We start from the raw sequence: 27397 nt of genomic DNA, 5'->3' as shown, positions 1-27397 counted from the left end.
TGGAATTTCGCATTTACAAAAGTAGCTTTTTGCCAAATTTTTGTTTTTATCCTTTGGGAAAAACGTATCTAAAATGCAAATTCTTTTATCGGATACTATTAATTTCATGCCAAGGATTACTTGCTAAAAAATTCGCCAAAGACCGCACGATAGATTCAGTAAAAATGCCAATTTCATGCCAAAAGTTAATATTGTGTAACTACTGGATGCCAGTAACAAAGATGCAAGATGTTCTCTGGGTAATATTTATTAGAGAACATACGAGATGGTTTTAGGGAGACCATTACCGCTGATTGAACTTATTGAAGTATGTATCGACAAACGGAATTGAAAATTTTCCGCCCCTCTTGACGTCATTTACGTCATTGTCGTAAAAGTGATTAGTTTATCATAAGCAACGAATCATGGAGAAGGTTGTCTAATTTTTTGAATCGAATCAATCTTTCCTAAAAATTTAAAAATCATTCATAAATCATATGTAATTACAAATGTAGAAAATTAAAAATTATGTGTATTACAGCCATCTGATTTAATGTAATTTAAATGCTAAAAAATAGTTTTATTTGATTTTAGACAATCTGAGTGCATTTTCGTGAAAATTCCGGTCCAAAATACATCCGGTTAGAGCTGAAATAAGTTGAAAATATTTTGTAATCGATATTTTATACTGCCATTGTACGTTCAAATTTTTCTGACCGGCATCTATGGAATTTTTGGAAAAATCTACATTTGGCATCTATGGAAAAATCTACCTCTAATAATTAACAGACGTCATCAAGTGCTAGTGACGGATTTTCTACTAAGGCGTGTGGTGTGGGTACGCAGGTAGATCGATTAAAAAAATTGTTTTTAGTCTAATTGTCAAATATGCGTATAACAATTTTACCAAAAATAAATAATTAGCATATTAATGAAATAAAAATTTGTGTAGAAAAATGGAATTAAATTGATCGAAAAAGTAATAATATGCCGAAAAATCCCAAATCCGCCACTGTCTCATGCACTTTTATAGATTTTACATATTCTTGGATAGCAAAATCATCTGGATGTGAAGGAGTGATTTTAATTTATCAGTCTAAATGATATTAATTATTAATTCGAATTTATTAATTTGAATGAAATGAATAATTTTAGACATGAATACTTCTAATTTTTTTCTCCAATATTTAATTTTTTACACTATACAACAATAATTTGAGCATGTGAGGGCTAAAACTATTTAATAATTAATCATTTTATGGTTCATAAAAACATGCATCACGTCAATGACTAACAAAAGAGTCACTTGTACCTATTAATTTATTGTCGAATTAAATGGTCCCTGTTCAGAATTATTTTTTACTTAAACTCATGTTTTAAATGAAAATTAAGTTTATTATTTTTGAAATTATTCTTTGAATGAAATGGCATCTGAAGAGTATACATTTTTATAATTATTTAATTTATGCTATAGAAATCTGTAAGTAATCTTGATTTAATTGGAAAAAAAAATGTGGTCTCTTTATTTCTACTGTTATAAATTTTCGTTTATAGTTTTTAAGACATTCCTCAGTTTAATCAGTTTTTAATCTTTTCCTTTTCTAAATTTTGTAACAGAAATGGAAATAAATGAATTAATAGTTGTGCTGAACTCGGAAAGAACATGTAGAAACATTTCTGCAAATAATTACCAATAATATTTGAATATATATATTTTTAAAGTTGACTTATATTTAATGACATACTTTATAATTTTTTAGGTCTCATTAAAAAAAAATTAATTTTCTTCTCTGAAATTGAAAATTGGAGTATCAGTTGACTTATCGAAATTGAGGTGCTTAAAACAATTGATTATGGGAAACAATGCCCTTCTTTTTCTTTCCTTGATACCAACTTGGGGATTGTCTTTAAATTATTGTACTTAACATTTAAAATTATGTATTTAGTTATTCTATAATTATTGGTAATGTGATAATTCGTTTTTGTATTTCTTTGCAAAATTCCATATAATCTTCCTTTGTATTTAAATTTTTTAATAAGTTATTTAAGATCATATTTATGTTTAGAGCTGTTTTTTTTTTCTAAATTGATTTAGATCTTTTAATCAAAAAATAATCTTAAAAAAAAAACAATTTGAAAAACTTTTTAAAATATTTTTTTTTTTTCATTATATCAGTCACTGTTTAAGTAGAGAACATAAGAAAGTTATGTAGTATATCACATTACATTCGGTCAAATAGTTCCTGAATATAACTCTATTTTGAAGTTCAGATAATTTTCTAATTTCTAAAACAATGAAAAATTAAATACAAAACATTAACTTTTAAAATTTATTTTTAAGGAAGAACCGTTCATTTTTGAGACTTAGTTCATTTTTTTGTTACGAAGGAAAGAATGACAGATATGCACCATTTTAGAAGACTTCTACCAGCTAGTTCTCTAATCAAAATTCCTAGCACTTTCGAAACTTATTGCTCTTTGTTTGTTGGGGTGAAAGAAAAAAAGAGTCTCAGCAATTTTTTCACGCTTTGTTTATTTTTTTTTCTTCTTGTTTTTTTGATTGATTATGCAAAATTCAAGTTTAGCTATGGTGTTGTTGAACTGAAGCCAAATCTTTCGAAAGTCAACAAGAACAAGTAACAAGTCCTTTCAGATTGATTCGCTGCCAGAAAAACAAATTTAGCAACAATTCGACGCTTTGAACTTTTTTTGTCCCTATCTTCGCTTGACATTTAACATAATTTCACGCATAAGCGTATCCAGAAGAGTTTTTTCTTCTTTATTTAATCTTGGCGGGGTCTGTAAGTCTGTGTGTTAGGGTTAACATTTCTTACGAATTTATGCCTCGTAAGAAGCTGTTGATGGCTATTCTGTTGCTTTTCAAATTTGGATGTGTAGTGCAAATTATCTTCTAACTGTGTTTTTAATTTTATTATTCCTATTGTGACTATCAATATTGTTTCTTCACATAAAAACAAGAGAAGATTTTGTCTGCAACATCTAAGTTGTGGAGGTTGAAAATGCAAACATACTTTAAGTATGTATGCACTTTCAGTTTTAACAGTTTGATCAAAAACGTTAATCAAACTGTTACAATTCAAATAAAATTCTGATGAAGTTGAATCTTGTTTGTTGGCTATTGAGTATTGTTGTTTTCTATCATTAACCAAGATTAAAGATTGAAGTTCTTTTTATCAAAATTATATCTGGAATTCATATTTATCATTCCAGAAAACAACAACACTTGTGTAACATGCAATTACCGACAAATTCAAAAATTTTATTAAATAATATGAAGTTTGAAATTTCAATTTCTTCATTTAAAATATACATACATCTTTTAAAGGACGTCTTCTTTAGAAATCAAATTAAATCAGGAATAAAAGTACTGGCAAAAATATTCTTATTTATGAAATAAGATAGTCCAAGAGTTATTTCATAACTTAACAGCATTAAAAATAAAGTCTGAGATATTATGATAAAGTTTAAACATTTTGCTCTTACGGAATAAGAATTCTGAATTTTCTAATATTTCGCTATCTAAATAATCTGCATTTTTACTATATTTTTATTTATATTTGTAGATTGCTGGAATTTAATTTATAAGCAATGAATAAGGTAGCAATTTAAAAGTTATTTGACTGTGTTAGATAAAAATTTTCACTATAAAAAAATTCTGTAAATTGTCTCCTAACCCCCCTCTTCCCCCCACGGAAACGAATATGAATTATGCTGTTTCCATTTAAATAATAACAATTATTTGTAAATTTGATTGTCGCGTAAATTTATTTAAATTTACTTTTAACATGGAAAACAGACCTCTTACAACATATAATAAATTATCTCCTCATTGTTTTCAACTTAGGATTTGAAAATTTTGATCTGAAGTAAAAGCTGTAAAATAAATTATAAGGACTAACCGAAAAAAGCTAAAAATTTAATCCATTTATAGTCTTAATGTTTACTTTTGTATAATACTAATGTATAGTAATTTTTCTCTGGTATTTACTGTTGTAGATGTAACTCACTTTTCTTTCAACAGATATTGAAATTTATGATATATTTTTTTATACTTTGGTATATGGGCACAATTTTATACTTTGGTATATGGGCACAATTTCATACTTTGTATTTTGTCAATTAGGATTTGTGATTTGTTATTAACTATATAGATGAAAAATATTTCATAACTAAACCTAAAAAATTGGAAAGGAAAATTGATTCGAGTTTTTAGTTTTGTTAACGATTTTTTAGTTATTGTTGCCGATCGAAATATTTTTCCGAGATTCAATTATGAAATAGATAAGTTTGTCAGAAATGAAACTAATAAATTACAAAGTAGTTCTTTTCGTTTATTTAATATTGAACAGAAGGACATGAAATGCATCACAGCCTTTTATCAATGCAGTTATTATAGCAATTTGTTATCATTTTATTCGATTGTCAATTAGATTCTCTTTTTAATTTGTTTTGAATGGTTTAGATTCTTTAAAAATCATCTCAATTTTTAAAATTTTATCGTTAGAATTATATATCTTAATTATTATATCTTGGTTCTCGTAAAGCGTATATAACCAATTCTTGAGATAATGAGATGAAAAGAAAATTGCCGAATCTAACTGTTGTAGGATTTTAATATAACAAGTAGCATTAAAAAAGAGACAGTACTAAATAATTCGTTTAGTACTGTTAACATTTTATTCGGTATTGTTTGCAAAAACTCATATTTTTTTTGTCAAATTTGGAAAATGGAGATATGTACTATGTAGTATTGTTTATATACTATAAATTAATGTATTTATAATTAATTATAAAATACTATATTTATAATTAATAAATACAGTAAATCATGCATAATTAATAACTATAGTAGTATTACAGTAAATAAAATAATAAGAAATAAGCAAGCAGTTTTAATGAATAAGTAGAAATAACCTTTTTAACCTTTAAAATCATCAAATTTTGAAACAAATAACAAGTTTTACAACCATCATTTCCAAGATTTTTTTTAAAGAGATAAATTTTTGATTTAATATATTGTTCAGTAAGAACATTTTAACATTTTAAAAATAGAAATCAAACCATTCTTTTTTTTTTTAACATTTTTTTAGTGCAGATGTAAAATTAACCAAAATTCTATTCGAATTGAATAAGCCAAGTAAATTATCATATTAATTTTAAAGTTATTATTGTAATTTACCAAGTAATTACTATAGTAAAAATTTTGAAAATTTATGCATGTATAAAAGAGTAGAGTTTAAAATGAATTCTCAGGATCATTTTTAATTGCAAAATATTAACAATAACTAACCCAACATTAATGGAGCAGCTGATACTTTTTGTTAGACATTTTTGGTTCAAAATTATTATCATTTTTTTTGTCATTTTTCTATGTTTTTTTTTTATTCTATCATTCAGAAGTGTTATTTTTAGAATGTTTTTCTATTCAGATAAAACATAAATATTATATTCTTTTCAGTTATTTTTAGGTAAACGTATTTTAAGGATTGTCTGTTATGTTTGGCCAATTGTAATAAATACAAAAACATTTATCCATAAAAATTCACAATTTTTTTTAATGATGTAATTAACAGTTTCGTGACATAGATAAAATCTAATTTATGGATTTTGTTCCCTGTATTATATTCTCAGATTATATTGACTTTTAGAGGTAAAATTAAAGTTAAAGATGATGCAATTATTGCGCTGTTAATGAAAAGATTTATGTTGCATGAATAAAGAAGATAAGAGGTCATTATCACTTCTCAGAATCTCACTTCTAAAGATGAAATGTATCATGTAACGCTAAAGAGGTTATTTTCTTTATCGTTGTATAGATGAGATGTTGATGGGTATTTTACTGGCGAAAGAACCAGATTTGCAATTATAGACACTTTGCGTCTTAAAGCTGCACATATGAGGCTCCTCTCTGAGCAAATTAGTCAATTTAATTTCATATTTCATTTTTTGAAATATAAAATTAAACTAATTAATAATCATAGATTAATTTTCTTTACATTAATAACTTTTTGAAAATGTATCTGCTTTTCTTTTCTCGTGTACGAATTATTGAAGAATGGTCGAAAATTTGGATCTCGGAGATTTTGAGGAGTCCGCAAGTTTCAGATCTTTCTGTGTTCGAAAAATACATTTTTGGCATTAGGTTTGTCAATCTGTGAGCACGATGATTCAAAAGCGCTTTAAGCTAGACTGATTAAATTTGGTTTATGGATTGATGACTAATTACGATTTCTATGAAATTTTGAATGAAATTCCTTCTCGGGAAGTCTTATGTCTGGTTGTTTGATTACAATTGAACTCGGATCTCCAAAAGGTAGAGCTAGGGAGATAAAATTTGGTATGCAGGTTTGGCATCTGAAATATAAATTTTTATCAAACTTTATGCCGAATCTGTGAAAGGATTGATCGTCTGTTGATCTGTATTTTTGTATGCGTTTAAACGCAATATCTCATAAACGGAAGGACCGAAATCAATGAAATTAGGTGTGTTATTTTGTGATTGCGATTATATTCATTGGTTTCATTCTGTCGGCAAAAAGATGTTTAAAATATGCAATCGCATAGCAGTTTAAGTAAAAATATTAAATTCACTCTAAAGATCTATATTTTGTAATTGTTGTTCGCTAATGTTATGCAAGACATTTACAGCTTTACCCAATTTCTAGCATTTTATGTGTACGTGTGAGTAAGTCTTAAATTGGCGAATGTTGTGAGAAAGTTTTGAGAACACTCTCTCTGTTTATAAACTTAGCATTGTTCGTCTTCTGTATTTGTGTACAGTTAATTTTAAGTAAAATCTTGGCGTTTATAAATACTGTAATAATAAAGTGAATGTAATAAAACGGTTAAGAGTATAACCAATTTTATTTGATAAATTGCTAATATTACCAAGGTATTTTATAATTCATAGAATTTGTATCTTTTACAAATACAGATATTTGATGAATTCTATGTTAGTTACATTTATAATCGACCTGCATGCGCCCCTCATCCGATCAATGCAGCGGTTCTGGGAACTGCTTTGTCCGCCTATTCTGAAACCCACCCTGATCACATATACAACTAAGAGTAGGGGAAAAAAAAAGGAAATTCTTCCAAATGAAAGTAAGATATTAAATAATAAATAAATAATGAAGATTTAATTTTTATTTTGAATTCAAAAGTATTTGGCTTTATTAACTGCATTATTTAATTGCTCCCATTGTGGTTTTAAACATGTTATCTAGATTTTTTTAAAAATGTGGTTAATATTTTAAATGTTTGAATGAAGCTATTAAGTCCTTAAAACGAGATCATTCGAAAAGATTCGTGAATACCAAGTAAGTAAATAAAAAGAAATTTTCTTGAATACTTAGATTGTATATAATCCCTCTTCCATTTTTTTAAATTCTAGAACTTTTTTTTTTTCCTTCTTAAGTTTGCTTACATTGCAAAGACATATTCTGATATTTATTCAGAAAAGATTTCATTTCAAAACTTTAAAAGCAAAACGATTCGAAAAAAATTCATAAACATCCAAGTAAAGTAGTCGGAAGTTTGCTTTAATATTTTTATTGTACAAAATCCCTCTTTCAATCTTTAACTAATGTAACTTTCTTTTATTTTATTTAATTGTCTAACATTGCAGGAGCATGTTTAAAAAGCTCCATTTCTGATATCTATTTTGAGATTTGTACAAAACTGACAACAAAAGCGGTTTTCTTAGACAACCTTATCTTCAAAATATTCAATCTAAAGTGCATTTTAACAATCTCAATCGTTATCGAACTAATGCTATAAAAGTGGGCTACTATCAGTGATTCATAACAGAAACATTTCAGAAAAAGCGATCGGAAGGGAAAAAGTGGAATATGAGCGACTTTCTCTCCAATTTTAACCTTCTTCCCCTCCAACCTTAAGATAGGGGTTGAACTTTGTAATCTGAGGCCCCTTTGGTACTTGACCTCCTACATCCCATTCTGTACAGATAGGGAGGAGGATGGGTGGAAGTGAATAAAAAAAAATTCCTTAGCCAGCTGTTTTTGATGATGAGGCCAGTTATGACTTTTACAACGACCCCCTCACCCACGCAGGGGGGGGGAGGAAAAAAAAAGAGAAACCAGATGTGTTCAGTAAAATCCATTTCTGTCCTCTAGGGTTGAGGGGGACCCCCAGTTGCTGATCTCCTGCACGTTCCTCAACATCCGAGGGAATGCCTGCAGACCTAAAGGGCCGACCGGAAAATAGGTTATTTATAGAGAATCTTTTGCGGAAAAGGAACTAAAAGTAGCATCCCCGTCCAGGGTCTCGTTTTGCGCTCTGGGATGTCTTCTCCTACCCTGTGGTATCTTGGTCGTCTGACTCCATATATGGCGTGCAGATCGTCTCCAGTTCTCTTTGCTTTCGGGTTGCGAAGTGTACCAGCCACTTTAAGTATGGACTGCAAAGAGGCATGTTGGGCCTGACTTTGGCTCCGTTTGGCCTTTTGGCTGCATTCCCACGAACAAATTTTAGGGACTTATTAAAAGTACAGGTATAGCCGCAGCTGGCTCTTTCTGTTCTGGCTCTGTACGTCGACGACCTTCCATCCCAGTTCGCTGCATTAGAATTCGTGATGGATTCTAGTTGTTCGTCATCATCATCGTCGTTGGAAATTTAAGTTGGTGAGTGCTTATTATTTTGTTTTACGTAAGCCGACAAGAGGATTAAAGATTTTAATTTTCGTTCTTCAGTGGGATATATCTCGAAATTGGACTGGCACTTTTGCAATTAAAATTGTCGAGTTTTCAGAATTTTGGAATGTTTAATGGAAATAAATAATGGCTAAGTGTGCTTCTAAATTTTTATTTAAAGTACAAAAAGTCTAGGAAATCATATTTTAAATAACGTTAATGCAACTGCTTATGGCACAATAACTTCGTATTATTGAGAGTAAATGCAAGTAAGTCATTTTGATGAATCAACGTTGTTCGTCAATCGCTTTAACATAATTTTCTTTGCGTTCGGTATCGTGAATATGTTCATCAATAGAAATAAAAGAGGCAACTCTGGAATTCATTTTATTGTGTTAAAAAAGTATAGTCATATTATTTACACTGTTTTCACCGATGCTTTTGATAGTTTGCTTATTTATGGAAAAAGAATGTACTATAATTAACGTATGATTTGGCAATTCTTGGATAGGTTAAAAACTCATATACATCTCAACTAAAATATATGGCATCTTGAATGTTCGCATTAAGTTAAAAACTGATGTGCATCTCAGCTAAAATATATACCACATCTTGAATGTTCAAATTATCACACAAAACAAATACAGAATTTGTTTTCTCGAAATTAATTTTCCATGGTCTAAAGCAACGAATTTAAGGATTCTCTTTATAAAATTGATTTTGCATCTCTCCATATAGAGATAGTTTTTCTTCCAGACCAGGTTATAGCTGTATAAACGGTTTTGAATTACACTTACTTTTTCGTAATAAATTTAAAAGTATCCACACATATATACATGCAATTTGATTCATTATTAAATTTTCGAAATTTTTTGAATTTTGAATGAATAAATGCAAAGTGAATTATTTTTGACAAATTTCGGGGAAATAAGTAGTGCGAGATGGATCAATGTACTTGGCGAAGTACTTACGAAAATGTAAAGACCGATTGATTATATCATGATTTATGTTTTTTTCAACATCACCGTGATGTACTGTACAAATGTTTTTCTGGAAATTGTGATGTATTCTTTGATCTTGTTGAAAAGGTCAAAGATGAATATCAATTTGGTTTCCTTCCCATATATTTGGATTCAAGATTTCGAATCTACATTTACAATTTTGTAAAATTTAGACCAATAAAATTTTTGTGCCATTTAAACGGAAAAGTTTGCACAAGCAAGATTTTGCTAAAAAAAATAAATTTTTAAAATTATACGTGTAATTTTAGCTATGTAATCTTGTAAAGCATGCAACTTAAATTTTCTTTTTATTTAAAATTGGTAACAATATGAATTTGACAGAATTTGTTCTAAAAGCAACTAGGAAATTTCGTGGTATGAAAATTTATGAAATAGCTATACGTTAGCGAATTTTATATTTCAAGATCTGTAACAAGAAACAAAAGATTTAGCTGCTTGAAATCATGTGAGCGCCTTTTATTGCATTTGTGTCTCAAAGAAGTATAAATGAAATTTTTCAAAGATTTACGACGAATTGTCATAACTGATTTATACCTTCGAAGTGTGACCAACAGTCTTTATGTTTCGCCTTACTGAAGTTCTTGAGAATTTTTAAAAACATTTGTTTTGGGGCTTTTTTGTTTATGGAGAGCATAAAATCAGTTGTACTGTATCGAAACATTAACAAGTGCAATGCAACCAAAATCGTGCGAGTTGTAATTAAGGAAGCGTTTCTTTTAAAACTTTTGCAGTTACTTATACCAAATTTAAACTTGCTAAGCTTATTTTTGTAGTTTTTTTAAAAAAAATTTCAATTTGATCTGCGGAAGACTTAAACAATTTTTTATATTAATTATGAACAATAGACAAATATTTTTGCATATATAATGTAAAAATAAGATTATATAATTGTGATTATATTTTATTTAAATAATGATAATTTACAGTAACATTAACTTCTAAATTAACAGTTTTTAAATTTTGAATGCTGAATTATGATGTGAAACTAGCCTCGAAACAAATGTTGTTCACTTAAAAAAAATAAGAAGAAGAAAAGAAAGCGTGAATATGAGAAGAGAGAGAGAGAATGCATGAGAAGTTGTAATAAAATTGATATGTTTTTTTTGTATAATATAAATTTTTTTTTGTATAGTATAAATTAAAAAGAACATAGATTGCTTAGTGGAGAAAAAGATGACTTGGATATTCAGTTTACATCCAGCCTAGCATATCGCTTTTAATTATATTTTTTAATGTTTTTTGCCTGAAATATGTTTTGAAATCGAACGAATGAAGAACTTCTATTGATATCATGATCATCCCTGCCATTACTACACCCAAAACAAGCACAAAATTATATTTTTAATGTTCATAATTTTTTTTGCACGAAATATATTTTAAAATCGAACGAATGAAGAACTTCTATTGATATCGCAATCATCCCTGCCATTACTACACCCAAAACAAGCCGCTTTTCAGAAGCGAAAACCCACACTTTCCAAATCGGTGCCCTTTTGTCGATTATCCCCCTTGTGTTATACATCATGAAATAAATGATCTCTTCAGAACTTCTCAGCAACTTTAATCGTAATGTGATAGATCGCTAGAATAAATAACCATCCACAAACTTTCCCTATATCTTTTGTGTGACGCGCTATAAATTGACTATCCTTGTCAGATTTATCCGAACGCCGTGCCCGTTACAAAGCCATAGATGATTCCAGTTACAAATTGCCCTTTCTGCTGTCTTCTGGAACTGGGATGACAAGCCCGGCTCTGATCTTTGTGTGTAGGTAGTGATGTTATTGATTGTAGTTGCCATGAAGTAAGGCCGGAAGATAATTAGAAATGATCATGAGGATGACGTGAAGGCTGATGTCATGATGATCGTTAGATGTAACGGTGCTGCAACCTCATTGGTCGCTGTGGTAATTTTTTTGGGGACGGTTGATTTTCGGTTGTTCAACTTTTCAGCGAAGTGAGGATGTTTTTTTAAAGAAGTGTTTCGCATGATATATTGGCTGCAAAGGGAGTGGAAAGTGGGAACTTATTTGTTTTGAGAGAAATTTGCGTGGTTTTATAATTATGTGGGTTTGGCTTCTTTGCAGTTGGTTCTGTGCTTTAGGACGTGCAGGAAATATTTTAGTTGAAATGAAGTGACTAGCATTTAGATATATCAATTTCTGTTTGAATATTGTATGCTGCACCATATTGTTGGTTGAATCTTTAGTTTTATGCAAAATTTTTCTGTAATTTCTTATGCCATGATCTTTTATTAGAAATTTTATATCAGTTTTTCGACTTATTAACTGATTGACCGTATCGTGAATTTTCTGCTAATAAGCTACATAAATCAATCAATTAATCAAATATTTATGTTTTAATAACTTATTTTTGTAAAATTTGCAATGCCATCATATGTATTTGTGCGGCAATGCTTCAAAATTTCACAGGATCTGGCATTAATCAGAAAATTAATATGATGAATGAATTAATCAGTTCTAGCCAAGGATTTAGTGTAGAAGAATTTTCTCTACAGCTGTGTCACTTTTTTTTTTTACAAAAACTTTTTTTTATCATTATTTTTATTTTAATGCATTTTTGTGACCTTTGAAGGTCCTCTTCGCTTAAAGTAAACTTTAATAAATATTCACCACTTGCAAGTCTCGGAGCACAAATTTAGTAAATTCAACTCGTGGTAATTAAATTCATCATAGCTATTTTATTTATTAATTTTGATGTAAAATAAATGGCAGATTCGTGTTAGAATTTAAATATCACATTCTGTTTATTGAGATTATATTCATTTAAGTTCCTACATGCTGAATATAAATTACGATTTTCTGTATTTAATAATTTTTTTTAAATGTAATCATTTGCCATCTAGTCGTTATTTTACCGAGATATTTTATCCTGGTATTATACTGATTTTATTCACATATTGGTCTTTCAAAATGAAAAACTGGAAAAAGGAACTTTAGAACAAGTATTCAGATCATTGTTTTTTAAATAGTTTTTAGAATGTATTCCTTACTAAAGTTTGTTCAAGCTTGAATAAGTGACAATGAAGTGAATCTCATTGCATACTTGGTAATTCGTTCTTGTTCGTTAGAACATGGGCAGTTTCAATAAAATATAGTTTAAGAATAGATTTAAATAAGTTTTAATTGAATTCTCTGGGAATGTGATCTGCAAAATTGAGCTATGTTGTGAACCGATTTTATACATCAATAAAACTTAGTCACAGATGCGAGATATAGTTTCACGCATATTAGCCATGATAAACTGCTTTTTATTTTTAAAAGAGAAGAACAAATCTTTTTCCATCTCTTTATATTTTAGAAGAATAAAAAAAATTTAGTGGCTTTTGGATAAGACAGTTGATTTAGATATTTGATCAGTTTGTTGTATATTATCTGGCGGAAAAATAGACAAATTTTTTTATTTGAAAGATGTGTTGCTATTGCAGGCACCTCGATCAAAATATTTCCGAAATACTTTGTACTACTTTTGGCGCAGAACTGTATAGGAGTAGTTTTGGTTTTTATGATAATTTCATGCTAGAACTTAACATGGCCTCTTGTTGGAACTTATGAAGCAGTTTTGGATCATGCGTGTTCCAATTTATGGACTGCCTTTCTGTTTGCCATCGCTGAACAGTGAAGTGACCGAAAAAAATCCAAGTTGGCAGCAGTCTAATTGCAAATGGATTTAAATACGTAAACAGCTATAGAAATAATTCCAAAAATATGGAAGAACCTACATTTTAAATACATTTTCATTTAATAGAATAACGATAATTTGCAGTTAAAGGCCAACTTTTGTTCATAAATATTAATGCTTTTAATCTATTAGGGATATATGATATACTTCAAACAAGATACATTGTTTGAAGTATATCAAGTATCTTTGATACTTGTTTTTCATTTTTTCTAGCTTGATATAAAATGGTAATAAATATTTCTCTCTTTTTTTTTTCACAGGATTCTAGATGGGGATCATATGTAAACAGCTCTGTTTGGATTCCGTGCTTCCTTACTTCCCATATCTTCTTAAAGAGTTGTATGGAATGTAAAGAAGTATGGAGTGTTGACGGAGTGAAACGTTCTCAACCGCCTCAGCATTCATCACTACGAACTGAAAGGAAATTAAACTATTAGAGTAATTTTGCATTTCTTTCTGCTTTTTTTATTTATAATTCTACCTAATATAAGGCGATACTTTTATTCGAATATATTTTAGATTTAAGCACCGAAGTAATTTTATATTTCTTTGTATTGTTCTCACGCGTTCTGCTAGTTAATATTAGACAATATTTTTTCGAATATAGTTGTTAGATTTTATATATTTTTCGAATTTTCGTGATTTTAATAAATTCACATTACCCTTGCACTATTTTCACGTATACTTAAATAACTTCTAGGTAGTATCAGTTTATAATTTCAGTGGTTGCCATTTTAGATTGTATTTCGAACTCTCTGATCTTGGTAATTTGTAATTATTTTCAAAGACTTACTGATTTTATTACATTTATTTGACTATAATATAGATTGTAATTAGAATAATTTTTAATTTTATTATGATCAAGGTAATCTTTTATTTCTTTAGGTTATTTTTTTGAGATTTAATTGTTCTTTATAATTATAATTTCTGTATTCTATTTTCATTGAGACTTAGCCGACTTGTAATTTTAGATAATGCTTTTATTTCAATGTTAATTTAAACTGTGCTTAATTTTTTATATTGTTTCGAATTATGGTGATCTTCTCAATTTTAGATTCCAAAAGTTAAAAATTTGTGATATTTTTTCAGACATAAATAAATGGCGATGACAGTTAACTTCAATTTTTATTATATATTATTTATTGGAAGCAGCTATGATTTGAAGATCCATTCACCATTTTATAGATTACGGCTTCACTGTTGTAAACTGCATTTAATAGTCTAAAGCTTTCAAATTCAGAATGGATTCAATCCCTGACCTTGCTAACTCAGACTTCTTATAATACAATATTTAATTTTAAAAGAATGCAATATTTTTTTCTTGTGATGTTTTATTAAAGTAACTGAAATTTAAAATTTGTATTTTGTTGGTGGTTTCTGCTTGCATTCCTACGAACGATTTAATTTTTAAAAATTTTTGCCATTTTATATTTTGATTTAAAATTGTTTTATTTGATAATAATAAGTTAGACACAATCATTTTTAAAGTTACATATTTAATCTTTTCTTTATTACTTTCTGTTGAGAATTTTTGTATAGTCGCTTTTTTCACGTATTCAAGAGTAATTCTATCTTATACGCGTTTTATTTTCTGTGCATGCGTTCTATTAGTAGAACATTGTTTATTTCATTAAAACAATTTTCAATTTATTCTGAATTGTATTTTATCCTGTATATTTCTCTCTGTAAATATATAGAAAAAAGAAGAACTCGAAACAAGTTGTTGCCCCCTAAAACAAGAATTTAAATATAATATTAAATAAAATGAAGTATTCCTGATGAAAATTAGCCATTAAAAAAAGATGGAGTATTTATTGTCTGAAAAGATCGGAGCAGTTAGAGAGAAACGGTTTATAATAACTTTAAACTTTTTCTTTAGATTTTGATCAATTTAATTTCACATTCAACTTGTTTGTTGAATAGATGAAGTTGTGAAAATAAATTTAATGAGTTTTTTTAAACAACATTTGGAAGATTCTAAAAATACCACCTTTAGTTTATAAGTTATATTCTGGACTTTTTTTTTCAGAATAAAAAAAAAATATTTAATTATTTTTTAGAAATTCACTCTATCATAAAAGTTTCTACATGTGTTACTGGTGAAAACCCGCTTCATTTTTAATTAATTACATTTCAAAACAGGTATTTTTAAGCAAGCTAATTACTGGGATTAATTATAAAAATGCTTCTAATTTATCATTAAGAGTTTTTTTTTCTAGATAATTCAGCAACTGAACGAAGGATTGATGATGAGTAAGGTTTTTTTTCTTTTAATTTGGTATCATGAGAAATGTATTTTATTTTACTCGATTTATATTTATTTTATTAGTGTAAAATTTAAAAAAGTAATCAAAAAGGATGTATGTGATCTTATTTAAAAATGCTTTTTTTTTTCTTTCTCGGCTTTATTCTATTCATATAATTGAATCCAAGTTTTTATAGCATGGATAGAGTTACTTAGAACACATTTTTATTCCGTTGTTGTCTCTTAATTAATTTGTTTTCAGAGATTTGGTTCCCATTTAATAAGAGGAAATTGAAAATATGCAAAGCATTTGTTTGGTTGTAAATTAAAGCTTTTAAATTAGGATTTTTTTTCTCTCTCCTTGTGCCATTATTTTTTCTGCTTGAAAGTATTTTAGGAAAGTGTAACTGTTTCTATTTCTTAGATCAATTGCTGAGTCACAAATAAGTTTTAAGAACTGCTTAATATGTAAGGAAATATTGATTCAGTCATCGAATGAAGTGTTGGTTTATTTTTTTAGTAAGAGATTTAAAAAAAAAATGTTGTGTGATACAATGTGCACATTTTGAAATAATTTTTTTAAGTGCATGATAATTTCTATATAATTTTTCTCCAGGTGCTATTTGTAGAAAATGTTATAAGTTTCCATAAAATTCTTTTGGCAATAATTGCAAGGAGAAGAAATAAAAGAATTTTATATTCTTTTACTTGACCATTTTTTTTTTTTTTTTGAAAAATGAGAACTTATTTAAAAAACATGTTTTTAAAATATCCAGGAATTAAATTAATGCCAGTTTGCTTATTTTATTTTCTGGTAATCACTTATTAAAATGGAATATAACTCAGGTTTTATTTATTTATTTTTTGTATGTGTATTTGTAAAAATGCAATTTTGTAATTCAATTTTTTACTGATGCTTTGAAAGTTTGCAAGCACTATTTTAATCTGATCGATATGCAACAATTCTTTAATTTATAAATTTGAGTAAATTTTGGATTCATTCTTGTGGCGCCACCGAGTTGTAAATTTCACAATTGATTTCCATAATCTATAATTTTATTAATAATAAATTAGAAATAAAGGAGAAAAAATTTGAAAATTATTTCACTTTGCATTTTTCGATACACCATTGAAACTGTTGTTTAAAACCTTTTTATTAAATTTATGTGGAAAACGTTTTTGAAAAAGCAAGCTTCAGATTTGCAGCAGAATTTTATCTTGAAATTCTAAGTAATTTTGATCTAACAATAAAATAATAAAATATTAAAATAAAAATAATAATAAAATGTCTATTTATCATGTATAGCATATGAAAATTTTGACCCGTAGATTTTGGATATAAATAAAATTTTATGTAGATTTAAAAAAATAAATAAATAAAAAAGCATTATATTATTATAAAAATTCTATTTATGTATTTCAATCCTGAAATGTGATTTAATAAATTAAATAAACCGAACAAGAAATGATAATTTATGTAAATAACATGCTCAAGAATATTCCAATAATAATTCTTTTTCCTGTTAAAAAATTATTTATTAATCTCATTTTTAAAATTTCATTAAGAGCGATTACATAATTTATGAATATCATACTTTATATACTTTATGGTTGATAAAAAAAAATGAAAAGAAAATTCTTGTCTTTTTTTCATGTTATAAACACTGCGCTTCGATAGATTTTTAAATCAATTTAATGGATGGGGCTTTTAAAATATCATATAATTAGCATTGGCTGCATGAAATAAATGGGAAAATAAATAAGGTTAATTACAAATTTCTATTAATACGAGTAAAATAAAAAAGATCCAATTATTGATAGGCTAAAATATTTTAAGGTATTTTAAGCCAAATTTAACAGACATTTTTAATCTGCCCAACACAACGTATAAAAGTGGATTAGAAATTTCAGCTGACATAACGTCTTGTAATTTATTACCTTCTCTATAAAAATTCAAGGAGAAAAAAAAATCCGCTTATTTCGAAACTTTTTTTAAACCTTCTTAATGGTTATTATGTTCCGTATCTCGGTTTCAGAAACGCATAAACCAGACCAAAATATTGATTTGCAAATTCCAATTGGCATGAGTTTGTCTGGTATATATAACTCTTTGGAAGAAATGTAAACTGCGTTATCTCATTTTTTGACGAAAACAAATTACGGACGAATTAAACTCTCTTATCTAATATATGCAAATACAAGGATGTAAGATATGTTCCAAATCTTCGAAGATTTGTAGGTAATTACCATATTTTCAACGTCGAAAGGAGGGGGAAAAAAACTTTGATTTCTTTTTTTTTTTCCTTTCCCTTAGTTGGATTATGCACTTTTTTCAAATTACATTTTTTCCCGTTGTTGTTAAGTCCTCTCGTGAGAACAGATAAGAAATTTGCATAACATCGCTCGAACATTAATTTCAGGGTTTGGAAAGGCGGGTTGTAAGAAAATAAGAAGGGGTAATATGTATTTTTATACTCCAGAGTCGAACACTTGGCGTCCAGAAAGGAGCAAGATTGAAGATGTTGGCGTATAAATTATAAAAGAACAGAGCCAAAAAGTAATTGCGAAGAAAGAAAATTGTTTTTGAAAAGTAATGCTTGTCTTCAAAGTACCACATACGGCCTTTAAGCTCACAGATGCATAATTCTATTTCTCTTCTTCTTTTTTTTAATGTTTGCTTCAGCATATAAATGAATGCATTATGAATTTTACAAAATGAATTTTTCCCAGGGAATGAATGCAACAAATAAGTTAGGATGTTTTTCGGAAAACACATTATTCAATGTTTAACGATTCTTTATTAAATCTAAGCGCACGGTGGAAAAAAAATATTTATGAATCTTATATGCCAGTTGGAAATAAGATTTAGCTTTCTATGCAGGCAGTTCGATCTTTTTTCTTTTTTTTATCCCCCCTCCAGAAGATTGTATTAAGGGAATTATTTCTATTTTCTAATGAAGAAATAGAAATAAGGAAAATGCTTATTATAAAGGAAGAAAAAGTTTTTTTATATGTTTGAAATGCTTATAGGAGGACTAATTTTAGTCTGGAAAATGGATGCAAATAACTTTAAAGTCAAATATATCAATTTTTATCAAACTAAATCATGCTCATGCTTAAATTTAGTCCAACTTAAAACCTCATTCTCAAATGAATTCAAATTACATTTTCCAAAGATAGGAACAGCTTTTCATGATTCATTATTTAATGATGTATTAAATAATAATTATTATTGAGAAATCGAATTATGCCTCGAAAGTAAGGAGAAAGATGTATTAAAGGTGAAGTTTTGTTTATAGTTTTGGAAAGTTCTGGAAGAAGAAGATGCCGAAAATGCTTTCAAATTCGAACATTGGATCTCGATTCACGGTTTGAGAAAGCTGTGATGAAAGTCTATATTGCTTGATTTGTTAAGGCTTCCATTCTCGATCACTGAACGCCATTTTACTTCATCCTTTCGATGAATTCCAAGTTAGTGCACACTACTACACCCCTTCCACCCACATTAGGTCCCACCCTTTTCATCCATGTTCATGATTCTCATTCCAAATGGAGGGTGGAAATAAAACTCTCTTAAGGGAATCGAATTGAACCTATCGAAAGTGTGGCGGATTGAATTGAGCGAGGATAAAACCTGGGACCTTGCGGTTCGCAGCCCAGTAACATGACCACAACACAAAAGCAATTGCTCATGTAGCGTCGCTGTTAACTGGCTTATAAGCTTTCACCACAAATGTTTCTAAAGAAAAACTCGGAAACGTTTTGGGATAATCCTATTCCCCAAGAACTGCAGGCCATTCAACTGCTCTGTTTATAGATTTAGCAGAAAATTCGAGCGTTTTCTGAAACTAGTATCATTCTTGCAGTTGTTTCAAATCTGGAATATACACAATTTGGGAAATTTGACTCCAAATTTGAGTTAAAAGTTATCAAATTTGTCAAGGACGCAATAATTATCATCTAAATGACAAAAATGAAACCAAATTTGGTCAAAGACGCAATAATTCTCATCTCAATGACAAAAATGAAACCAAATTTGTTAAAGGAAGCAGTAATTCTCATCTCAATGACAAAAATGAAATGAACTAAATAATTTGAAAAAAAATTTTCCTTAAAATTTTTTTTAGTGAAATCTAATTAAGGAAAATTCAAATTAATAAATATGAATTAAATTGTTTTGATTTATTTATTAATAATTTAATAGTGAGATTATGTAACAGTTTCTAACCAATTTCATTTACGGACAGTTAATATTAAAAAGTATCATTTTAATTTCAATATTCGTTAATATTTAAAAGTTTTTAGTCTAAAACAACCAAATACCTTTTTAATCCGATTATTTTTTAAAAAAATAGAACAATACCTGTTAGATCATTGTGTTATCTGATTGTAAGAAATATAATAAATAGGAAATATCAATTTAATTACTTAACATAGTCTGCAATGCTGAGGGCTTTATATTCCCTAGGGGAACCTCACATATTCACTTCTTTTGTTAATTAAAAAAAATCAGAATAAAAAAAGTTGAAAATTCTCGGTAAAAGTTTTTTTTTATTGTAATTTCTAGGCTAATAAAAACACGCAATATGCGTTAGACAGACCCCTATTTTTTATTCCCCCCTTTCAAAGACACGGTTAATACACTTTATGCTTCGCTAAGTTAACCACAAAATAATTCGTTTTTGGCCTGGTAGACAAATAAGGAGTAATTAAAACGCATGTAATTGCCAGGAGAATAGGGAATGGGTGACTAAGATACTAAAGAAGAATGAACAAGGACAACAACAACACAAAAAAAGGATATTTTGATTGTCCCATACATTGTCCTGTGGGTAAGAATTTGCTTTCGGTAATTAAAAAGAGGCACAGCAATTAACCTTCAGATGACATATACTAGAAATCTATGAATAAATTAAAACTTCCAAATTGAAAAGCCGTTCGTTTTTCCTTTGTTCTGGCTGGAATGGCAGAAGTCAGATTTCTGTTGTTATTTTTTTTATCTTTTCCTGTTGTTTTTTTATTGAGATTCTGCTCCGCTTTTTCCTTCTTTTTATCCAGGGCTTTAATCAGAAAATGTTTTCCCCTCATCTTTTATCGTTACTGTCAGAATGGCAAAGATGAATGAATTCTGCTTTGTCTTCTCTTAACAGTGGGTTTTGAAGGAGAAAATTGGGGATTATTGATTAAAAGTCTTCTTTCTGGCATCCCCCCTTGTCATTTTCTGCTATCAACTATTTCATCTCTGGATTATGAAGGCTTTATTGTCTTTTCAAACTGAGTAACTTGGTCCTTTCTTGCTGTGATATATATATATATATATATATATATATATATATATATATATATATATATATATAATAAAGACAATTAATAATAAAAAAAAAACTTAAGATCACTAGAAAATCGTTTTTAAACAAATTAAAGCCGTTAAGATAATAACCTAACTCCCATATGGATTGATAACCAATGTGCTTTTATCCAAATACTTAAAACTACAGTAGACTCCCGATTATCCGCTTGGCGGGTTATCCGCGGTGCGGATTATCCGCGCCTGCCGCACAAAGTTTTTTTTTTTGACTGATTTTTTCAAAAAGGTGCAGTTTTACAGTTATGCTTTTGTAATTACATAATACATTACAGTATTAAAACAGTACATATGTATTAATTTTTCTGTGTATCCTTGACGCCTCTCGTAAGTACAAAGCACTTTTCTATTTTCATTAACAAAATGCATTTTAGGTTAGTTTTGAGTGATATACTAAAACATTAAGCGTTAGTTAAACATTTCCTGCTGTTTATTTTACGTTTTATTGTACATAAAACAGTCATTCAAAGTTGGAATGACTGTTTTCTTTTTTGCTATACCCGTTTTTAGCTTTTTTCGTATTATCCGCGATTTTTGTTATCCGCGGCGGCCGCGCCACCCAATTCCGCGGATAATCGGGAGTGTACTGTAATATTTTGTCATGAACAAATTAGAATTATATATATTGCTTGAATATTCTATTATGGAATGATTTTATCTCATAACACATGAAAATGTATATCACTTTCAACTTAGAAAATTTTAGCTTTTTAAATATTTCTTATTAATGTTCTTCACACATTAACACTTATTAAAATTATTTATATAAATCTTTACATTTATTGTTTACTAATATTTTTAAGCCTTAAATTTAAAGAAAATGAAAGAACCTTCTGATTAAAAAAAATATTTGATTTGTAAAGCTCAACCAATTATTGCCACCATGCTTTTTTATAAATATTATTCTCTGCAAAGACTGGTTATTGTATAAAATGCACATCTTGTATTTTTTATTAATTCTTGGGTTACGAAAACGCTTTAGAAACACTGGATTTCTTCAGAAATAGTAGGAAAATATAATCGAGATTAAAAATTTAAAAGAAAATCAACAACTATTTAATTTAATTCCCTATTAATGATAAATTTTTCATGTTACTTTTCAGCTTAAAAGTAGAGGGAAATTTTTCCTACTTAAAAGAGAATTGTGAAAATTCTTTTCCGTTCAAAAAGTGAGGAAAATTTAAGATGTTTTACTATTGAATATCCATTTATATGATGATCTGATAAATAAACTTAAAACAATGGAATTTTTCTCAGCTGTATCTAGAATATGACTGCTGTATTAAAAAAATATTGGCAATCTTACTAATACATTTTTGTGCAAAATGATGTCGCTTACTTCATCCAAAAATCAATTTGTTAGTTGGTAACATTTGAAATATAATTTATTGTTTCGTTTATATCGATAAAAGGTTGAAATTTCTTGAGATTATCGAATTTTGGAGCCCTTTTTCTGGATATCCCTTTTTTATGTGCAAACTTTTCTGGATTTTACAAACAAATTAACAGGTTTCTTGAGAAGTTTTATAATTTTTAGAAATATTTTGAAATAAATATTTCTAAAAATTATATTTATCTTCTTTCTTCATCCATAAATCAGTTTGTTAGTTGGCAGCATTAGAAATTGAAGCAAAACTTATTGTTTCATTTATTTCGATAAAAAATTGAAATTTCTTGAGATTTCAAAATTTTGAAATCCCCCTTCCCCATCTTTTTTTTTTCTGGATTAAAACTGGATTTTTTTCTTCTTCTACATACAAGCTTTTCTGGATATTCTCATTTTGAAAATTGAATTTCTTGAGATTTCAGAATTTTGAAATCCCCCTTCCCCATCTTTTTTTTTCTGGATTAAAACTGGATTTTTTTTCTTCTTCTACATACAAGCTTTTCTGGATATTCTCATTTTGAAAATTGAATTTCTTGAGATTTCAGAATTTTGAAATCCCCCTTCCCCATCTTTTTTTTTCTGGATTAAAACTGGATTTTTTTCTTCTTCTACATACAAGCTTTTCTGGATATTCTCATTTTGAAAATTGAATTTCTTGAGATTTCAGAATTTTGAAATCCCCCTTCCCCATCTTTTTTTTTCTGGATTAAAACTGGATTTTTTTCTTCTTCTACATACAAGCTTTTCTGGATATTCTCATTTTGAAAATTGAATTTCTTGAGATTTCAGAATTTTGAAATCCCCCTTCCCCATCTTTTTTTTTCTGGATTAAAACTGGATTTTTTTTCTTCTTCTACATACAAGCTTTTCTGGATATTCTCATTTTACAAACAAATGAACAGATTTCTTGGAAGGTTTTATAATTTATAGAAATATTTTGAAATAAAAAAAAATCGGCAATCTTGCTAGTAAATTTTTGTACAAAATGATATTGCTTGCTTCGTCTTGATGTGAAATAAAATTTATTTTTTCGTTTCAAAATAAAAAGTTAAAATTTCTTGAGATTTTTGAATTTTGGAGTTTTTTTTCCACTTTTCTGGAAATTTTTATATTCTCATATTACAAACATTTTTAATAGATTAATAATTGCATTTTTTGACAGATTTTTTGAGAAATTTTATGATTTTTAGAAATGTTTTTAAGGTACGTTTTAATGGTAATTTAAGTCTTTCAAATTCCTGAAATAATAATGATAATTATTAACTATTCAAATTGGGAAAAAGAAATAGCTATTCTGCTATTAGAGTACCGGAAGAAGTTTTTTTCCCCTAATTGAGTTATAATTTCATTTTCACTCTAGGAGAGTCAGTTGAATCGCAATTTTTTTAAAAATTATTTTCTTTGATGTTTTTAGCTGGCACTCATGAAATAAACTTTAATCATCATTAAAGCTGGAATACTTTTTGGCATATTCCGTCAACTTATCATCTATTCTGTTAGAAATGGCAGAATAATTATGAAACTTCTCAGGGATTCTCATCATTAATCTGTCATTATACAGACTCTTCACTTCCAGTGTCATTCTGATCATTCATCATCTCCCTCTCTTCTTTTCTTTTTCTTTTATCTCGTTGAAATAATTTAAACTTTTCGATGAAGAAAGACATTTTTTTTCCCCATTTTTTTTATAATCTCCGTGCTAAATTAGGTAAAGAATCATTTATCGTTTCAAATTTTAGATTCATTTGGATTTAATTTTGAAATTGTAGGATTTGCAGTGATTATTGTTTAGCTTTATAATATTAACGATTTCTGCATTAAAATCATTTAATTGGAATTTAGATTGATTTTAATTTTAACTTTTTCTAGGGTCATGGGAAGTATGCTTCCCATCAAATTCATCAATCCTTGTATGAAGTTATGAAGTTGGTTTAAGTTCTGACAAATTTTTCAGTAAGATAGAAGCTTAGATGCTTCAGTTCCTTATCTTACACAAAACGGTGCGCCTTGATTTTTTGTTCAATTATTAAATAACCAAATTTGTTAATTAATGAAATTAAATTTATCTAATAAGCTAAATGATTCACTTTTTTTAAACCAATCTCAGTCCTAAAAATATTTTAATATACCGTGACTAGAAAAAAACTGACCCTTTAAGAGGTAAAACAATCAAATTGATTCGTAAATGTATGTGTTATTGTTGCTTATGGCGTTTGTTATAGATTTTTAATCGAATTTTAGCATCTCTTATTTCAGCGCCATCTAGGGCCGAGAATACGTCTTAGCTACTCATGCGTCACAGCCGTTTTCACGGGGCATATTTCATTCACTCATCCAGAGATCGTAATTTAGACCTGAAACAGAAAACGATCACCTCTGATCCCGTACCCACCATTGGTATTGTATCGGCTTGGAAGGCTTTGCGGCTATGATAGATTTCTACGTGCACCAGCCACCATATATACGGAGAGGTTCGAGCTCACTGCGCAAGGGACGCGAATCCAGCGCCCTACCAACCAAGCTTTCCCGGCCCCTAAAAGTATATTTAAAGTGGCAATCAAATTACAAACAATCTGACGTCTATTAAAAAATCGTGTTTCTCTGGTCATTTAAATCCTGAAACTGATGGTTTCTTGATTTAAATGAAGTGAAAAAGATTAGAAGTGACACAAAAAGTATAAATATTCCCAATTTTATTATTGAATTTAATGGTCCTTATAGAAATACATCTTAAAATTCTTATATATATAGAAAAAAAGTTAAGACTCCTACTGTGGAAAATATTATGACTTTTTTTGAAAATAAAACTTATGAAATCCGAAAATATTTTAATGTAATTTCATGTTTGAAAAAAAAAATTATATAAGATGATTCAACTTTTGCCCAAATCATTATTTTTAGTAAAATAAGTGCCACAAAATTACAATTGGCTTATTAAAAAAAAATCTATTTTTATAAAAAATATTTTTGACTCTTTGGGCTCTGACTTTTCAACCATTACGTGGTTTATTAAGAAATTCTTCTATCTTAATTACATTTTAATTTCTATATTTAATTCTTGAAGCCCTTGAGTCAAAACGTGCAAAACTGATGACAGTTTTTATTAAATAATTTGCCACACTGGCTTTTGAAAAAAAAAAAACAAACTATTTTTATAAAAATTTTCAGGCGTGTGTATTTTTAGGCTTTAGCTTTTCAACTATAAAGTAATTATATTAAGAAATTCTTTTACCTTAACTACATTCTAATCTCGATATTTAATTCTCCAAGATCTTGAACCAGAACATGCAAACCCGATTACCAGTTTTTATCAATAAATAAATAAAATAAAATACAATCATTGGCTTTTGAAAAAAAAAATCAATTTTTATAAAATTTTCCAGACATGTCTCTGAATTTTTGGACTCTCTTATCAATCATTAAGTAATTATATTAAGAAATTCTTCAACCTTAACTGCATTCTTATCTCGATATTTTATTCTTCAAGCCGTTGAACCAGAACATGCAAAACAGATGACCATTTGGAGGGCCACCATCAATGAAAAGCATTATTGTTCCTTTCTCGTTAAGAGTTTCCCTGTAACCGATCGCACACCAGCCATCACCCAAATAGCCGACAAAATGCACCAAGGAGCTCTACAAGGCCCTCTTCTGGAACCTTCCGTTTTTATTCTTTATATTTTCTTCTTGCACAACCCTTTTCTCCTCTCCCAAAACCCATCCATTGTTTTAGGCGAGACAGAGAATGCAGCCCCTGCACTTAATTACAGTTTGCATTTAGAGCCCTGTTTTTGCTAGCCATGTAGCAGAAGGTGATGGATGCGTTTTAATTACAGCTGTTCCTGGTGTTGGTCCCGTGCTTCCTAATTACGTGTCACTGTGTTTTGCGAGGGGTTGTAGAAGAATGTGCATTTGCTTCTAATAAAAATAAAAGCGCAGCAGAAAAGCAACAAAAAAGTAATAAAATTAGGCTTTGACTCTTTAGGGGTGAAAAAAGTGGATGGCTTGAAGGCATGCCAAGACTTGCTGTTAGGAGTTATTGAGTAACCAATAGACTAATGTCCTTAGAGTTAAAGGAAAAGTCTCGTTTAGTCTGGCTTCTTTTAAGAACTTTTTAGTCTTGTGGGATGAGAGAAGATTTTGTCATATATGGAGTAGGATAAATGTCTGGCATTTGCGAAAGCATAAATTTCCTGCCGAAATGGAGACATTTGGACGGCACTGAAATTTTTTTCCCTATCGATTTCGTGTTCAAAGCTTTTCAGAAAATGTTAAATGTATTGTGAAAGTAATATGGGGATGAATTGTGAGTATCTCCTTTATTTCTCTTTTTTTCCGTGCGCAATCAATATTCAGAAGATTTCTATTATGTCACATGAAAAAAGCAGAATGCATTACTTAAGCGCCATTTTCTATTATTTTTAAAATAAATGGGCAAATGAGATAAATGGCGAAGGACATATTTTGTTACGTTCATATTCTTAGACGCTGTTCGTAAGAATTTAAATGCCCTTTTTTATATTTATGCTGATTTTACTTGATATTAACTTTTTACCTTATAAAACAAATGCATGGATTTAATTAATTTATAAAGAAAGGATTTTTTTTTGTAAAATTAGTTTTTATGTACCTGTGAAAATAAGTTCCTTCAGAATTTAAATTTTAACAAAATAATTTCAGCTTATTGATTTATTTTTTACTTAAAAACCATAATTATTGCTGAGTTAGTTTATACATTTTTTCTTCTCTATCTATTTTTAGTCTTTTATTGCAATAAGAACATAAAAATAAATTTCTATGAAAGCTGAAATATTAGGAGATTTATTGATTTCAATATTTTTGATAATTTTTCTGCGATGTATTAAGTTTCATCCAATGTATTTTTATATAAAATTAATAAAGTATTCAAAATCATGTGTTTGTTATCATTTCTGATCAAAATTTCACTAAATAAAGAAATTATAATGGAAAATGAAATAAATGCACAAATATACGATATTAAAGAAAATATCGAATGTTAACCAG

General features: G+C 28.5%; 1 long non-coding RNA gene across 1 annotated transcript; it reads left to right on the top strand.

The window, feature by feature from the left end:
• The first annotated feature begins 8422 nt into the window (after positions 1 to 8422).
• Positions 8423 to 25297, top strand: LOC129969526 (uncharacterized). The gene is made up of 3 exons (XR_008784526.1): positions 8423 to 8642; positions 13636 to 13813; positions 24629 to 25297. It is a non-coding gene; the product is annotated as an uncharacterized LOC129969526 (long non-coding RNA).
• Positions 25298 to 27397: the final 2100 nt, after the last annotated feature.

This window comes from Argiope bruennichi, chromosome 5 (genome assembly GCF_947563725.1).
Source record: "Argiope bruennichi chromosome 5, qqArgBrue1.1, whole genome shotgun sequence".
NCBI classification, from domain to species: Eukaryota; Metazoa; Arthropoda; class Arachnida; order Araneae; family Araneidae; genus Argiope; species Argiope bruennichi.
Note: the sequence above shows the minus strand (reverse complement) of the source record. Positions and strands in the feature narration are given on the sequence as shown.